Raw genomic sequence first — 19,208 nt, forward strand, 5'->3', positions numbered from 1 at the left:
ACGAAATGTAAGTTTGCTTGTCTGCATTTTAACGCTATTATTTATTTGTTGCATCGTTGATTCTGAGGAACGATTGTGAGCGAACGTCGCAATGGGTATAAATCGCAAAACTTACGTGACGCATTCTCGCGCCTTGCGACGTATGTGTCACTCACGACGAAGAGCGAGGTTCTGCTGCGCACTCGCGTACATGAAGTCCACGGTATTTGTGTACGCGTGTGTGTAAGGATTTTTAATTAGCAAACGAAATTTAAGGAACGTCGGGATAACTATGAGCAAGAGAAATGGTAGAAACGATCCCCCGGTAACACGCGACGGCTAAATATTATATCGTTGAGCTACATCTCGCGTTGGAACTGTGCGGTTAGTTTGAAGCAGGTAGTTACTCAGACCACGGAGACGGCTCGTACGTACTACGTATGCATGCATGTATGCGCGTAATGTATCTACACGCTGGCGAATACGAATACACGGAGGGCACTCATCGAGATATCTCGATGCGCCATGATGGTACGTGAGCCAACTTACATTAGTCTTATCGCCACGGCGTTATAACCCGCCTGCGAGTTGGTAGACCAAAACCGGGGGCTCTGCATAACCGCGGATCTCAACTCGACGGATCCGCCTCACCCTCGCCTCGCCACGCGCGCAAAGTTATAAATCAGCTTACGGCGACGCGACGAGGAAGAAAACTCGCGAATTCACGATCTTGCTGGCTCGCGCGGAAATCGCGGCAACAGCCGCCGCATTTGTGCGTAAGACAGTCGTACCGGCGATAATGCGATGCGTAGATTCCGACGTCGCACAATAAAGCCACTCGTACATCAGAGCTGACAGCGATCAATTTTATGTGATGTCCGACACTGCTAAAATTAATTCGTAAATCGATAATCGTTGGGTAATCGCAATTCTTCATTGCAACCACGCGCTATCTTTAATCTCTATTTTTCTCATTTTTCCCTCTCCTTGTTTTTTTTTTTTTATTTTAGGCTCGTCAGCCGTAGTAATTCATGTTCTTTCGATTAAACTATACTGACCAAAAAATCGTACGCATATCTGTGCTGAATTCAGCAACACATATAATATAGAAAACACGTTTGATGTTCTTTTTTTGTTTTTTATTAATATGTGTCTATCGTATTCGCGAGGTAGCATAGATTATCCAAAAAAGGGGGCGGAGTAGAGAAACGCGAAATCTGCAATTTCACGAATCAATACGGGCAAAGAAGAAACTCGAGCACGGTTCTACGTGAATGTACGAAACGTACGCGACGTGTATTCAGCAGCGTATGCAATAATTGCTCCTGCTAATTATTCTTGCCCGCGCGGAGTGTTCCTTTATTAAACGTTCGGCCCTCCTCAATCGACGTTCTCTTATTTAATCGCGAGCGCGAGCGTACGCCGAGCGTCGCCGCGAGCGAACGCTACGAAACGCGAACAACGACCGCGTACACGCGGATGCCACGGTTCGTTCGAACATGACGTATTTATTTTTTCAACTGTACGAGTCACGGTAGAGCGGCATGATTGTTCCACGACTACAAAATATCGCGTTACAAAAGTGTATAACAATATTCAGTATTGAAACACGAATATTTTATGTGTGTAATACCGGCTAACAATGTGGATTACTTCGAGCGAATTCTCCCCGTTGTCGTGCTTTGCTACTGTTTTTTACCGGGCGTTATCCTGCGATCGCACATCGTGGCGGTAACAAATAATTTATTGTACAAATGTCCTGTTGATAGACGCGCAGGACCTGGCGGGTATCTATTTTTCATAGGAAAACTCTTGCGTCCAACAAACCTTCTCATTCATGATGAAAAATAGAGGAAGAGAGAAAGAAAGAGAAGGAGAAGAGGAAAGAGAGAGAGAGAGAGAGAGAGAGAGAGAGAGAGAGAGAGAAGAGTCGGAATAACTCAGCGACGATTCTAGATTCTTTCGTAAGTCATTCGTGCCGTTATTTCATAAATGAGCGCGTCTGTATTTTCGCTTGTAATTCACGACGCCTGAAATTCGTGGCGAAGCCCACATCGCGAATGAGATTTATTTCCACGGCGATGAAAGCAGGTAGCGAACTATTAGCATATCCGAGTTCGACGGACGACACGAAGAACACGAAGGTGGAACGAAAGAAAAACGGCAATTTCCTACATAGAAGAATTTATGCAAACACGCCGCGGGTCGACCCGCTCGTTCTTGCTGGACGAGCGACCTGTGCAAAATGCCCGAAACCTAGTCGCGTAAATGCACGTAACGATCGCGCTGTACAAACTCGTATATAAAATCAACTGTGCATAATGTATCTGTTGAAAAGCGAAGATTTCCCCGTCTCTTTATTATTATAGCTTTATTATCATATTACAGCCCGTTGCGTTCCATCTTGATTACTCGATTACTTCAAAGGCAATTTGTACCTCATGAAAAAACACAAATTCGCCAATAAGCAATTTCACGATTATACGCGCACTCACAGGTGAAAAAGGTGAAAAACACGATGTTAATTTCACCGTGCCAATCCAAAACTCGACGACAGTCGCGATTGTCGCGATTAGACACAGGATACGAAGCTCTGTATTAATATAGATATTCTACGGTCGAAAATTGCATGTTTATTTCGTGCTAAATTGGACGCAAAAGAGAATGGAAAAAATAAACCGAATGACACGATTCTACCTTCGAAAAATCTCATCGCTCGGAATTGTTACTAGAAAAACATCCAAGCCCGTACGAAAACAAAATAACTATCCGTGCGTGGGCTGATGGAGACCGATGGACTGATTTTGCAATCAATACGGCTGCTCGTTGTGACGACGGATGAAATGATCATTTGTAAACATCAAATGTCATCGAGATTAAGCTCGCATTTTCTCCCTTTATATTTTTGCCGCTGCAAATATAAATAACTGCCGATTCATCACAACACTATGAATATCACGCGTCGCTTCCAAATTAAACGCGAACATTGACAAGCGATACCAAAATATTTCGTGTAATTGCGATCGTCGTAGAACGAGCGCAGTGCATTTTATGCCCGTGAGTATGAATCACGTGTCCCGTTATTAACCTTTCATCTGACGATTGACAATACGCGACCGGTGTTATCGTGTGACAAAGAAGAGATCATCGGGTGATTACATTATCCTCCTTTGTGTTATTTCTATAACAAAATAATGAGACTTGTGGATGTAACGTAAAGTATTCTCTCCTTTGTTCTCCTGTTGATAATATCCTATTTAATATCGCGTTGACTGGCTGGCTCAGATTTAAGGAAGCGAGCCGTTTATACAGCCGTTTATATATAAACTCGATATATATTATTATATAATTATGTAATTGCATTATTAGAGTAATAATTATGGTAATTTATTTACAAGCGTTCTCATCATCAATACAAATCACATAAATCACATGTGCTCAATACTAGATGATTTATCCATGGTTGTTTTTACAATATAGAAACAGAAACACACGTACGACACTGTGTGTGAACATTTGACATTAATAATGGCGAGCTTGCATACGCGTCCGCGAACATGTTCAGCAAACTTCCTCGTCTCAGCACGCGTTGATCTCACCTGATACGATACGATTAAACGCGCTCTCGCGAATTGCTGGAGTCTCCGCGTTCGAGCGAGCGACTTAGTTAATCTGAATTATCTGTTTTCGAACGGAAACGCGCAGTGATACTCTCGGCGTCTAGCCGCGGCCGTGTCGGGAAATGAAAACGGGGTTTCTGCTATGAGATATCCGCCAACTTGCGGCAACTTCCAACGACGACGCGTACGTAAAAATACAGAAGAGACCGGATAATGCGAAAAGCGAAATTCCTCGTTTCGCTTCTCCCTTCTCTCCAAACCATCAACCCCCCCTTCCTGCCTGGTATACAGCCGAAATCCTCGCGACGACGATCTTCGCGTTCGATTTACACGGGACGACCGCGGCGTCTTATTATTCTCGGCGAAATTGCGCGGGCGACCGATCCGGATATATTCCGCGATGCCGATTCACTTGGTTCATTCACCAGCTAGCGAACTCGCAAAAACGCTCCTTTCCGTCGCTGCATTATTAGACCGGCTAATGGACTTTGAGGTTTGACTCTGTGACTACCGAGCGACTGCGGTTGGTGCTTGGCTGCGATAATGTCGGCGTAATAAAGGCATCGCCGGACAGTAACGTGCGCGCGCGCGAGAGAGAGAGAGAGAGAGAGAGAGAGACAGAGAGAGAGGTAGAGAGATCGTGTTGAATACTGTAAACATCAAATTATTAAAATTCTATTTTCATGAAGGAAATAATATCGCCAGTTTCATCGTGCGGCTATTTTATATTATTCGCGTGTTTCTCAGTCGGGAAAACTTTTCCCCTGCAAAATCGATTTGGTTATGCTCGAGGTAAACAACAATTTGTTGTTACCACGACGAAAACCGCACACAGCAGCCAATAAACCTATATTGAACGGATATAATGCTACCTCAATCTCCAAAATCTGAAGATATTTTTAATTAGATGTCAACGGAAGAGGAACGCGCGCACGAGATATTAATATTTCAGTCGATAACAGTAGCAGTGTGTAGCGACGTTATAGCGCAGCGCAGTGACATATACTGTATTTATTTTTTCAAACTAACTACGTGGGTGACGTTTTCTCGCTTCGCAAGGAGCGAATTCCGCGGTCGAACGCGGGGAAGGAAAACATTTTCCCGCGCGGGCTCACTTGGCAGTGTGTGACTTTTCGCACGGAAACGTTTGACTCTTCGCACGGCAAACCGTGCGGCAAACGTGTAACTTTCGGTATCAATTAACACCGCGCAGGAAGCACCCTCCTCGGCGGAGTCCGAAGAGTCGACCGGATCGGAAAGTTTTCTCAGTGGATCCCGAGACGCGCACGTGACGGGAATATCGCGCATTCGTCGGGCAAAACGGCCGGAGAAATTCGCACGGAAAGTACCGCATTGTCATCGGGATGTATCAGGAAATTCGGTCGGTTAATTGACGGCGAAGGTCGGTTATGAAGAACACCTCCCAGGGAGAGAGAGAGAGAGATATCTCGTTAGCCCGATTCCGTCAGCTCGCAAAGCAGCAAATCCGCAAGAAGCCGCACATTTCTTCGCGCTCATCTGTGTGAGACCCATATCGTATTAACTTCGGGACGGACCTATTCCCTGCATTTGGCAAGCGTGTACGGCACGCTGCTAATAAAACCGACGGCAGTCGTCAGAGAATCTCGCGGGCGCAGCCGGAGAGACATCCACTATTTCCCCGTCATGAATTCCTTGTTTCGTGACAAATAGCCGCTGCGACGACCCGGATTTCAAAAGCGGCGGCAACTTGGGCCATTTCGTACGTACAACGCGCGTTGCTCTTTTCTTCCCTTTTCTTGTTTCTCTCTTGTTTTTGTTTTCTGTTTTCTTTCTTCTCACCACCATAACCGCAGCTATCTGTTATATCCTTGCGCCGGCTGAAAGTACGCTCCTCCTCATCTTTGTTCACCTCTCGCCTTATCTGTGTATCGCGCGATTCTCCGAGCGTGCCAATTGTATCGCACCACCGCGCGCCGCCGCCGCCGCCGCGCCGGATCTCCTTGGCTGATCCTTGCCGGCGGGATTCCCCGGTGATTTGCATCGTCTATGTACTTCAGAATTCTAAGAATTTGTTCTTCGTGGGAGAGTTTCGTGCCGGAAGCGATTATCCTCGCGAGCTTTCGATAAGAGGAACAACTAAATAGACGCGCGAAGCCCAAAAGCCTTTGCGCGAGCGGATATGATCGAAATTAAAAATTCTCTCGAACGACCAAGTGATCGATCTCCCCCCAGTGGCTTTTTCCTTTTCATTCGGGAGGGAAACATTTTGTATTGTGGGATGGGGAGTATGGTCTCGTAAATAATAACGGCTCTTACGGTAACAAGATACTGAAACGTAAAGTAAATAGGGCATATATTTCTGATTACATTAGGGCCAAGGGCTAGGCTAGACTAGAGATGTTTATCGATATTCGAAATTATCGAATACTCGATATTATTTTTATTTTCGACATACCAAATATCGAACAGAAAAAATATGAATAAAAATCGAATAAATATATTTTTTCAGCGAATATTTATTGAATATTTTTTTAAAAGTGATTTTTTTAATATAAAACTAAAGTCAGTAGCACACGGTGCTTGTTTTCATGCTAGTTTTAGTGACATACTAGAAATGTTACATTCTAATTGGCTGCGTTCAGCAGAACAAAGTGATTAGTGAGCACTTAGTGATTCTCGCTCCTGATTGGTAAATACTCCTGGGTCTATGAAGGATCTAAAAGAATGCTCCAGTCACAGACAATAATCACTAAGCGCTCACTGATCATTTTGTTCTGCTGAACGCAGCCAATATTACATATAACGTGCATGTTAGTAGTAATTTCCTACTCAACAGTAACAGTTATATTGTTGAGTAGAAAATTACAACTAACATGCACGTTACATGTAATATTAGGCCTGTTCGTTTTGTCTGCACTGTTGAACTGGTGCAACAAGTTGAAGTGAGAAAACCTACGTTTGTCTCACTTTAACTTGATGCATCAGTTCAGCAGTGCAGACAAAACGAACAGGCTTATTGTGTTTGTTGGGTTCTTATTGGCTACCGAATTATTCGATATTTACTCGATATTTGGGCTGCTTATTCGATATCGATATGAGTACTTTTAAATTTGGCGAATATATTCAAATGCGATATTTTTTTTTCGATATCGACATCTCTAGGCTAGACTGTCGGGCCGCTGTCCGCTCGCCTCGCATCTTCCTTTGTTTTCGCGGGGGAAGAAGCTTTTCTCCTCCCGCGAGCGATTGGTCGTACCCTCGTCGCGCGCTCGTCGTGCGCTACCACGCTTCGCACGTGTGCTTCTAGGAATCGGCGTCCAGCAGTTGTTACCCGGAATCTGCATCTCGTTCAGGAAAACAAAGATTCGCGTCTCGCCCCGTATACCTAAGATTACTGCAGTATCATTTGAAAAATAATTTCGCGGTTACTTCCATCATGAGCAGTGCATAACATTATTAATCTCTTTTAATCGGCTAACAGGCTGTTATTAATTGAGTTTATCGACAATATGTACGTTGCGTATAATATTCTGTATTTTTCAAAAGAAAAACAGCAATAGCAAGGTACTGCTGTACGTATTAAAATATATTATTAAGTAAATATATTTATATTATTATGCGCATTAAAATATATTACTGGTGTAAAATGTATTATATTATTATTGATATGCCAGGCACAAGCTTGTTAACTATGCTAATAGCAAATAATTGATTTTCATGATATAAGTTGACTAGTGGAGATATATTCCGTCGGGCGCGCATTGTCCCCGCGTTGTGAAATTATTATAAATTACACGGAATGTTCGACGCTGCCGCGGAGAGCGCAGCGTCGAACTTCCAACTTAACGGACATTTTTCGTTTTACGTTAGCATCAGACACGATACGACATCCGCTCGCGCGAGTTCGGAAATGTATAGTTTCCCCGGTAAGAAGTACACGGTGATAAATTCAGAGCGTGACCTGCACCGCTGGATCTCCAGCGGCGTTTTGGACCGATAGCACCGCAACTAACTCTCTCCGACCCGTATATGGCAAGATATTATATCTCGTAACTAGAAAAGATACTCCTCAGATAATTTCACGACGTAACGAACCGCTTGGAGTTTGCCCTGGTGAGCATGAGAAATGGAAATGTAAACGAGTGCAAACGCACACACGCGCGCGCGCGCGGTTTGATTGCCACGAGGAAAGACGCGTTTCTAATAATCACGTGTAACGAGAACGCGAAGCGCATTATACAATGTAAGCACGCTGCTTGAGAATGCGCCCCGCGGAAGATGGTGAACAATGAACTTAACGAATGTTAACTTTTCGCAAGAGCTCTGAGTGAAAATGATGAGTCTAGCTCGGGTTCTCCGCGCCAAACTGAACTCCGACGAGCATGCTCGTCAGTAAGTTTGAGAAAGAGCGTGTCAAAACATGCAGATGTGTATTCACGATGTCCCACTTCGATCTTTCCACGCGAGTACCTCCGGAAATGACGACGTTTTAAAAAGAGAAATCAGTTGGGAGAGGGGGAATAGAAGCTATTTTATTTTAAATGAATTAGCTCCAATAAATATGTTCCAAATAGTATTTCGAGATTTCATTCCACAAATTTTTTAATAAAACCTATGCAGTTTTTTTTTTTTTTTCGCATAAACAGGTCTCACTCGAGGTATCGAAAAGTGTGCCGCTGATGCAAAATCATCGGAAAATGAATATTTTACGAGATATTTTATTCTGGCATTTTAAATAAAATATGAAGTATCATGTATTCACATTTCAATGAATTCACATTTTGATACTGTTGTACATAAAATGTCAATAAGAATCGATTAGCGTTGTTAATTACTGTACAAAAATTCACCGATACATCCGCGAGGCGCAGTGGGATCCGTTTTTATGTTTCGCGTAGCACACATTTTACACATTTTACACCTATACACGTAAGTGAATTGGGAATTCATAGTGGGCCACAAGAAACAGTACAGCCTTGTCCTCACGCACTTTAGCACACCACTTTATCTCACAGAAGAAGGGACTGCGAGCACTGCGCTCTAACGATTCTCGATAAATTAATTACAATTTAAGCCGAGGCAACCTCATTTTCCTACGCGACGGTGAAACTTCGGTCAAACTTGAATTGCGAAATGCAATAGCATAGCCGATGAAATGAAATTGAAATGCATTCGCGATCACGCGATCCATCTTCATCATTAGCAAAATTAATGGTAAACCGGGAGTATGCGTGGGCACATGCGCGCGTGGATACTGCACACCTACCGTGTTGACGCAATCATAAATTTATGTTTATGCACAGTGAATGAAAATTATTACTATAATCTTTATCCGTAGTGTGTCAATCGGTCAATATATCGCGGCGCGCGCTTCCACCAGTCGCGCAGTCGCCGCGCAACAAAAGCTCCGAATGACGCAAATGACGCGTAATAATCGGACTTTTTATCGAAAACGCGGTCTTGCGTGCGCTCGCGATTTTCCCGCAGCGCAAGAATACATCGACCGCAGGCCGCGTCATTTTTCCGCGTCGTTTACCGTTCGACTTGAAATATATATCTTTTGATGTGTCGTATCTGCCGTCTGTTGCGCCATTGCGTTGAAGCTTCCTGATTACCTCGCTGCAGCACGATCAAAAGCGCCATTGAGCGAGCCGTACAATTCCCGTCGGCAAGATCCCGTGAACGAGGACGATGTCCCGATGAAGTGTGTCAGGCGGCGACGAGAAAAAAATAACGAGACGAACGAGACGCGATTAATAGATGTCGGGGGGAGCCGTCCGAGCGAGAGCGCCGCGAGAGGGGCTGAAATTCGCTATCGATATTTCGCGTGTGCGGCGGATCGCCGCCGCCGTCGCCGTTAATGGAACAATAATACCCGCAGTGTGTGCATGTGCGCGTGTGTATTGCCGAATACACGATATACGATAAAATTGCAATAATAATTAATGTGCGTGCACACCCTTCGGTTCGGCGTTGCGTACGGGGGAAAATTGTATTCTCGCGAGTTTTACGTCACCGCGGCCATAATGCGTAATCTATAGGGCATAGATTTGCGCATAATTCATAGGGTAACAATTTATTGCCGGTAATACGAATGCGACGCTTCGTGTTTTCACGGCGATGCATACGTAACAATCGCCGGAATATCGCGAATGCAAAATGTCCTAAACGGTTTCCCATATACCTGCTATCCTTCTCTGCTCGCCCCCTTTGAATATTTCCCGTCGACAATTCCTGCCCCTTGATATCTAACCAAATACCACTGACAAGGTAGATATTTTAATACGTTGCATTGTACACAAGACCACCGATATAAAGAGGTCCAATTTTTAATAAGGATTTCGGACTTGGACAAATATGACGTCGGTTACCTTACACCTCGAATATTAGAGAATAATATCGCCCGTCGTGGCTTTTTAAGTTATGATGTGAGCTTCGAGTTTATTTAATACGCATCTACGTTAGTCGTATGATTTTGATAAAAAATACAAGTAAATGGCCTACGAGAAACTCTTTTTTCTTTTTTTTTTTTTTCAAAGAAAAACAGAACACATGCGCGCACGATTTTGTTTCTAATAACTCGTGAATTAATGTTAAGTCGAAGTCAATACTTGAAATACTTGATCTTTCATAAACATGTTGCCTTTTTCTTTCCTTTTTCATAATTTAACATCGTTATGCAGTAGATGATACTTCGTTGAAGAATTGATTAGGTTCCACTTCGGATTAATTTATTTACTGGACAAAGATGATGCATCAGCATCGAGCCTGATGTCCTGCACAGCGCTTGCGATCCCCATGACGCATAAATAGATAGTTAAATGCATTTATTTGTCGATTCTCTCGGGATAATTTTCACGAGTCAGTTCGATCTGCCACCGAGGCGACGAACGGACGTACGTACGCCATTCGGTATGACAAGTGTCAACGTTTCGTTTCACATCGCAGACGCGTTATCGCGAGGATGCAGCGAGAAATCGTCAAGCATGTGGAGCTTATCGACGTCATTCGTGTGAGCGACACGCTAGAAAAATAACAGTCCGTGATTTGACCGATTTATATCATGGTCAATGCCTTGTCGGCGATTATGACGATGCGGCGTTATAATGAATTATAGAAAAATTTGTTGATAATCACTTTTAGATAAATGTATAAGTTCTGAGAGTGGACTAGATTGTTACATTTAACACATTTTTCAAGTAACAAAGAGACGACAGCGATGTGTGAAAAATATAGTATTGCTGTGGAGACACTGCGATGATGTGTCAATATTTATTTTGAAATTACGTGTTGTGTTTCTCAGGATGAACGTGGTGAAAATCACTGGAACAATTTTCAGAGATTATATTGAGTCGCGCACACCATGAAATGCGAATCTTTCACTTTCATTGTACACAACGCGATCTCTATTCAGAGAGAAATGAAGAAAAACAGCGTGCACATCCACTGCCCTACATTCGGTAAATCCAGCATTTCCAAGATGCAGAGGCATTTTAATCGTGAACAATCAATTAGAAGTTAAATTAAAGCAAGCATGAAGCGACCGATTTGCCACTCCGCTCTTCTCTCTCTCTCTCTCTCTCTCTCTCTCCCCCTCCCAACTCGAGTTGTAAGTTTTTACCCGACGATACTAACAGACGTTAGACTTTCCTCGTTACAACTACGTAATTAAGTTCTTCTCGGTGTAGCATTAAAGCGAGAGGAGGCGTTAAACGAATGAGAACGCATCGATGGACAGCGTTTGCGCGGGCTCTCTCTGGCGTATCAATAATTTACGCGGGCGTTCAGTGACGCTAATTTTACTTAATTAAAGAGTAGATCCCATTACGCGCCGTTATAGCGTCGAGGCATAAGCCACCGGCGAGCAGATATTCTCATTAACTAAAGTAACGAATCCAACGTCGAGATATTTGCCGCGCCATCTGTCGCGATAGCAGTATTAATAATCTTACTGAAATGCAACGACTGGGACGTGCCGAGGGAATAAACGTACAAATTAACCCTCTGCTTCCGCGTCGTTTGTGCCTGTGTACTTATGTATCGGAGTTCCATATATGCATGCGCATCTCCCTAAATTTGAATAACCGTTTGATAAACTTGAAATTGACTTTTTCATCGCGGGGATCTCGGGGGAAATTTCTGCGATGTGTTGTTTCTTGAAATTTTGTGGTATTCTGTATTAAATCGAAAATGCCTCATCGAAAATATCAATCTCCAGCTACAATTCCAAAAAAATAGTAATCTCCGCCCTCCCTCCTCTCTCTCTCTCTCTCTCTCTCTCTCTCTCTCTCTCTCTCTCTCTCCCCCTCTCGCTCAAATCAAAACGGGCAGTAAAATTTTATTACACGATTCTGTTTCGTTAAAATCGGCACGACACTGTACCGTGTAAAATATTTCATACCCAGGGAAGAAGCGTCACGATATTCGCTTGAAATATTGACTTCGATAGTTCTGATGATTTATTTAAGAAATTTTTAATGTTTTATTTCCGGGATTGCGAGCAAACAACAATGTTCTTCATCACATAAACCGATGACAAGATTAATTAATATGCCGATGTACAACTCTATATCCGTTTCCGCTGATAATCTTATAAGCGCGTCGTCAGACGAACGAACTTTGCGGGTCGAAAATCGACGGGATTAACTGCGACTTAACATTGCAGTGTCTTTGACTAGGTTTGATCTATCTCCGCGATTTGCGCGCCGGCGCGTCTGTCATCAGTCATAATTATTTCACGGGCGTATACTCCCGTACTAACGCGCGTTAATCAGAATTGAGGAAAACTCCCCTCCCCCCTCCCCCGCCCTCGCTGCGCGCTACGTGTGCATCTTCAGTCGAGCACCGGCAGAGCCATAACTTTTCGCAATAAGCGACGTTATGGCTGTCATAACGGCGAAACTGCACGATCGGTGCACTGAATCAACCGCGCGATATGGCGAAACTGGGAGAACGCGCGGCAACTCGACGACGTCAAAGACAGAGCCGGAAGTTCCTAACGAATGTCGTAATAATGATACAGGATTTACGAGTTTGCCCTCGGCGCTGCCGACGTCCGACTTTCCCTCCCTCAAACTTTCGCTGGATCAGCTTGAACGATTAATTAGAAATTGGTCACACACGCATCGCGAGAGTTGGATCCTTTTATCCCCAGTGTGAAAAAAACATCTAACAACGGAAAGTCCATTTCCTCGATTTTCGCGCTCCGCCATTATAACGCATTTCGTTGTAAAAATATGCTTCATCGTATGTGTACGCACTATAAAAAACATCAGTTGCGCGAAGAACTCGCATTAAATTGAAGGCTCTCACTTGATTTTGACCTAATTTCACTCGACTGCAGTTTGTTGCAGTAAAATTTGCGCAATTTTGACATCTGGCACCTTTTTTCTCCCCGCAGCGGATGAAGATTTACATTACCACTGCGGTGGTCCCGTAGAGTTAATCGCTCGCGGCTCACGACAATCACTTTGCCGAACTGAGAAAAACTGGTTTTGACATCGCCCTTTTCCTTCCCCGCTCCGTGAGCACCTGCCACCCCAAACCCCGATCGTTCACATCGCTACGCGAGATCCGTGCTCGGCAAAAGTTATACTCGAATTACGCGGAATGACTTCCAAAGACGCGCGAACCACGACTGGCTCTGACAACGTCGTTATCGGTAATAATTCCAATTTACCGCTGCCATTTCGCCTCGCTCGATATCGATCGAAAGAAAAAGAGAGGGGAGAGAGAGGGAGAGGGAGAGAGAGAGAGAGAGAGAAAGAGAGAAAGAGAGAGAGAGAAAAGAGAGCAACACTCCTCGCTCCCGCCCTTACTCGCACATCCCCGATCCGCTCTTCCGCCCGCCGCCCCGCCGCTAAAAGTCGTTTTAAATTGAAAAGCCGGAGTACGGGGCCCAAAAGACAAAGAAGCGAGCGCTGCTCGGTACCGCCGATTTGCGGATCCGACCTTCCATTAGCGAAATAGCATTTTCTCTCCTTCGATCGGTCGCGGTGGGTCGCTCGGTCAGTCACCACCTTCGGGGCAACCCGGTTTCTCGGCCGGTTCCGTTTGCTCGTCCGTCCGCTCGCCCGCGTACGTTTATTTATCTCGCTCGGCCTCCGTTTAAATGTCAGAAACGCGGAAACGCAACGCCGGATATAATCCGTCCCCGACAACACTACGGCCGCAGACTACGGCCGCGCGCGATCTCTTTCAGCGCGTCGGCGGTTATTATTTTACAGCGCCCGTGGCCGCTCGGGAGCGTAATGACTTCTGGAGAATTTTAAACTGCGTCGACGTCACTGTCAATCCATCCTGACGCGAGAAACGAGGCGCGAATCTCGTGACGTGACGTTACAAACAAGCAATCTTGGAGATGACATTTTTTTTCTAAATTATCCTTTTTTTCTAACTAGACAGTTCGCGGGTTGACATGCCGAAAAATTGCGAGTTAAAGAATAGAAAGATTGGGAAACTGACTCTACGAGGAAAATAAATAATTAAATAATTAATTAAATAAATAATTAAAAATTAGAGAAAAATTTAAAGAGTTAAAGATCAGAATCAGAAATCTTCGTGATCTTTCGTCTCTTGATCCCCAATGAATTTTGTTACACTTTTGTGTGTATCACGTTTATTTTCGAAAAAGAAAGATCTGCAAAATAAGCAATTCAAGTTGTCCCGTCTTCGATAAAGCTAATACAGAAGATACATATATTGTACACGCCGATTTTCGCGTTTACATTGTCACAGGCGTACATCGACTAAGTTCTTGCCGTGGGTGTCTGCATCTCTCGAGAAAGTATTGCCAAATTAAATTACACGATTCAAAATTTGACTCTGCGCATATTACATTATAACATATCGATTATTTCCTTTAGATATTGTTATGAAGGCTTCGTCACTTCAGCCGGCGATTGACAGATATGGATAACTTTTTAATTAATATAGTCCGTTTGCAGTTTCCCTTTGTTAGTTTATAATTGTAACGGTAATATAATAATTGTAATATTATCAATTGTCGATGTGTTATAACATTAATATAAACCCGAGAGCGAGAGCATTATTCGCGAATTCAAAGGGTTAATTAAATGTTATTGCAGAGTTTGGGGACAGGAGTGGTGTGCGCATTAACATTGTCTTACCGATCGCGCGAATGTAACGCTGTATATGTGAAAATCTACAGAGATATTTCACACAAAGGCGAGATATCGTCCAAATTTCAAGATATTACATTTCAAGACACAAATACGTGTTTGTACGTTCCGCTTTTTGCCGGTCATGACGTACGCCCCGAAAAATGTGCCAACGTCGCACTCAGTGGAAATCCTCTGATTTACAGCCGATTCTTTCTTGATACAGAGAGATTAGTCGAGAAATCATCTCTCTCCTCTCCCCTTTCCGCGAGAGATACTTTGACGTTCAAAATTAAACAATCCCGTGTAGCTAAATTTTACGTCAAGATTATATTCTCTCGGGTGAAAAGTCCAAACTAAAATTACGCGGTCGAGAGTCATCTGTGTCATTTTATTAACAGCCTCGCAATCCGAAAAAAAAAAAGAAACTCTCCACGCTTCATTCCGTCTTCCTCAAGAATTATTGTACGTGTTCCAATATATTCACTCTATCTCCCTCTCTTTTTTTCTTTTTTTAAAGACAAATGTATCGTTTCAGAGAAAATCAATTTCACAAGTCGATACGTAACAGTCGCTCGAGAAAGAAGTACGAATTTCGCGCTACGCCGTAAAGCCATTCATCATGACACACCCTTACCTGTGTCAACATTCGAGCGTATAAAGATACATTGGAAGAATAATACAATACACCAGAAAAATACGCTTGTCACACCACTCCCACCGTGTTCTCTCAGCCGTTTGTGTGCCAAGAAATTCGCCGGTGCTTCCTCATTTTAATGCCTGGCTCCAGAGGATGTGGCAATCGCGTAATCGCCAACATTCTCCAATGCGGCACCGGCCATATCACGTGTACGAGTCTCTCTTAATTATTTCTCGACAACTTTCGGTCGTCTTCGTATTGGCCCATTTTTGCCGTATCGTCTGGAGCCGGCACAGTTCGCCACGAAAAATGCCAATGTGCACTGTCGCGCTCCTCCCCATAACTTCATACTGCGAGATTTCCAGCATTCTCCTCCTGTCTCGTGTCTCACGATTCGACGTAGTTACGTAATTGACATTCGACGTTTGCGAGAACGTCGCTGTCGGCTGTTCTCGCGAAAAAGTCGGTTGCGCGGAGCGCAGCAACGCAACGGCAGCTCCGTCGCGCATTCCTGCGAGATTCCCTTTCCCGGCACGCGCAAACAGTTAAAAGAGTCGCTCGCTGACATTGCGGCGCGCGAGAGCGCTTTGAAATTCCGCTCACCTAACTCCACTCAGGCTGACAGGGGTGCTCGGAGTCTCTCACGTGATCGCGACGAGTCCGTGGACGAAGCTCGACGAAGGATTCGTTCGTTCGTTCATGAGTTCACATTGTGCCTGCGGCTGCGAAAGATTTCCGAATTTCAGTTCGGAGCACTATTCGGAGAGAGAAAGTTCGCGGCACACACGATGCTCTCTCGGGCACACACTCTCGCGCGACGATCTCGGGCTCAGTCTTGCGTCATTGACACAGCGTCTGCCGCAAATACCGCACGATCGATTCGGGCTCCCCGACGACGAATCGGCACGTGTCGTGCCGATCGAAAACACCGCCGCGAGCAGGGGCACGACCGTCGTCGTAAAGTTTCGCGGAACTTTCGCGCCGACAATTTCCTCCGTTCACATTCTCGTTCGATCGGCTCTCATCACATTCTCCGTTTTTGTCTCGGCGTTTTCAATGAAACGCTCGCTCGTGCAGTTCGCTCACGCTCACGACCGGTCGCAGCAGTTCCGTCGTCGGTTTCCTCCGTCGACGGCTTCCGTCGCATCCTTCGAAGGCTTGACTTTCACGTCAATAGTGCCTCGGCGACGTGGTAGTACCGATCACGCGGTATAGCAAGCTACACGAAGGATCGGCTCTCATCGGTCTCCCCGGTCGCCGCCGACCTCGCCGACCACGATCGTTTCACTCCGCAGTCGTCGCGGTCAGCGCGTGTACGCACCCGAATGCGCGCGCCCTTCGTACTTCCAGCGAGACCTCGATTGCAATCGGCGATTTTAGCCCGCGACAGAGAAACACCCACTCCGAAACCGTGCGCGCCGAGGATCGGGCGGTGACTGAAAGCGTCGCGCGGTCTCGCGCCCTGTATTTCTGTCTTCCTCTATCTGACTCTCGCTCTCCCTCTCGCGCCCTCTCACTCTCCTCTCTCTCTCTCTCTCTCTCTCTCTCTCATCCACCCTCCCTCGCAACCTCTCACGCTCTCTCTCCCTCTCTCCCCTTCCCCACCCTTGTTCATGCTCTGGCTCACTCTTGCGAGACTCTGCTCTCTTCATGGTACACGCTGTCCATCTCTCTCATTCGCACCAGCCGGATAAGGCGCAACGTTCCTCCTCTCTCGCAGCTTCCCTCTGTCCGCTATTTCACCTCCGCGTGTTCAACCCTATTTACTCCCCCTCTCTCTCTCTCTCTCCCCCCCCCTCTTTCCCTCTTTCCCTCTTTCTCTCGCTTCATCCGTCGCATCCCGCCCGGCCCCCTCTGTCCTCCTCTTTCTCTCTCGCTCGTTCGTTTCTTCTTCATTTCACCGTCCTCGTCAGCCCCATACGCGTCGTCCACTCCCTTTCATCTCGCGAAATCATTGCGTCCTCGTCCGCTCGTCTCTCCCCGTTGTTCGCACGGTGTCTCGCACGCACGTATCCACCCTCTCACGCGCAAGACCCCGTCTCTCAGCCCTTCGCGTTCGGTGCACACGCGAGCATCCAACGCAGAGTGCCACGCCTACCCCTTCTGTGTACGTACCATTGATACGAGGGAGAAACTTAGCCTAGGCCTGAGCTTCCGCGCGACGCTGCGCCGGCTTTTTCCGGTCAGCGTGCGAAGGCTCTCCGAGCGAGCCGCGTTCCGGTCTTGCACAGCCCCGACGTCGTCGATTTAACTCATCAACGCGGCGAATCCTCCGCAAACGAGCCGCGCGAAACTTAATTTCCAGTCGTATTCATGGCCGTAGAGCCGCATCGGCAAGAGTTGACACTCGGAAGTCGAGGATTGCAGGTTAATGCAGGTTGGGAACCGAGAGGCGAAGACTGAAAACTGAAGTTTGAGGGTCAAGAGTTGAGAGTTCACAGTTCAAAGTTTAGGACCTGGCGTAACATGGGAAACTTAGCGGTTGTATACCTGCGAAATTACCTACGATTGTGATTATTGTGCCTGAATTCGTGGACCAGCAAATGTTTAACGGCCGATACGATTATTCCAGTCCTCAAAAATATGTTTGCGTGTCTTCCCTGCAATCTCCTTGTGGTTCGCAGCCTTTGCGCAGACCATGCAAAATTCATCACCATTTGCATCGCCATTTATCCAAATTTACACATAATTTGCTTGGTGAAGCAGTTTATCGTTTCTTCGATATTTGCGATTTACATTCGAGGGACTCGGCGCGCACAAATACGAAAGCGCAACAGAAGTAAATTTTGAAATATTCGCTGCATTCACCAGCGGTGAGTTGCATTCTGTCACGTGCACTAAATCCGATATAAATGAAGAAAAATCAACTCGGCAAACAGTTTTAGCTTTGGGCAATATACTCTCTGGCGATGCGATAATACACACTCGCGATAACTAATACTTAAATTCAAACAAATGCTCAAGCTTGTAATACAATATTGTCACAATTATCGACGAATTACATGTTTCGTACATGTACCAAATGAAGCGCGGTTTCCTCAGTTTAGGTAGTATATTCTCGACATGTGATATGTATAATCTTTCCATTTGTTCTCGATATAATTTCCATTTCACTAATCGTATTGATCTCTTACGGTTCCGTAGAAAAGATATATCCTGTCGGCGCCAATGCCTACGATACGCCATCCGCTTGAACGCCGGAAGGCGCATAAATCAGACGCGGATGTCTGCGTAGGGCGAAGCCGCGTGCCAACTATACGGCCACCACTGCGAGCGGTGACGTAACACGGCCCTTCGAGGGACGCGACTGCAGCTGAGCAACATCTCAATGGTGCAGCCTCCGGTTGAGGTAGGTCAATGCGCGCGAGTGGGTGAGATACGTTGTTGGGGTCGTAATGGAGCGCGTTGAGCCGGCTTCCCGTCGTTTTTGTCTCCAATCGCGCGCAATCGAGGATCCATGACATTCCCCCCCCCACCTCCCCCACCCGGACTTCGAGATCCTCGTCATATCTAAGAGCAAATACGATGAATACTAACTTTAATTGACGTTTTAATAATATCAACGTTTTAATAATACTGCAGATAGGACGATATGTGCGTGTGTAGATTTTTCTAAAACACATACATAGCTTGAAGGGAAATAAAAGAGGAATGTAAAAAATCATTTTAATTTCAGTTACCGTTCAATATATACGGTTCATGTTACTACTCGATATTGTTATCACTTGTTTTGTTTGCGCCATCGCGTGAGCGATTTTCTCGCTAGCGTTTAAGTGAGTAACGTGTAAACACATTTATATCACAAGTTTCGTGATTGAAAATAGAACTAATTTTTTTCCTGGAGTTTTTTTACTCCTTTCTCTTAAA

At 45.3% G+C, this 19,208-nt stretch overlaps 1 protein-coding gene across 1 annotated transcript in view; it reads right to left on the reverse strand.

Annotated features, from left to right (window-relative positions):
- The window catches only part of LOC105186939 (uncharacterized), a 297,091-nt gene extending 280,328 nt beyond the window's left edge, over positions 1-16,763 (reverse strand). The window contains exon 1 of the mRNA XM_025307433.1: positions 15,945-16,763. The gene's annotated coding sequence lies outside the window, so the exon portion shown is untranslated. The remainder of the gene's footprint in view (positions 1-15,944) is intronic.
- Positions 16,764-19,208: the final 2,445 nt, after the last annotated feature.

This window comes from Harpegnathos saltator, unplaced genomic scaffold, assembly GCF_003227715.2.
Source record: "Harpegnathos saltator strain DR-91 unplaced genomic scaffold, Hsal_v8.6 scaffold86, whole genome shotgun sequence".
NCBI lineage: Eukaryota > Metazoa > Arthropoda > Insecta > Hymenoptera > Formicidae > Harpegnathos > Harpegnathos saltator.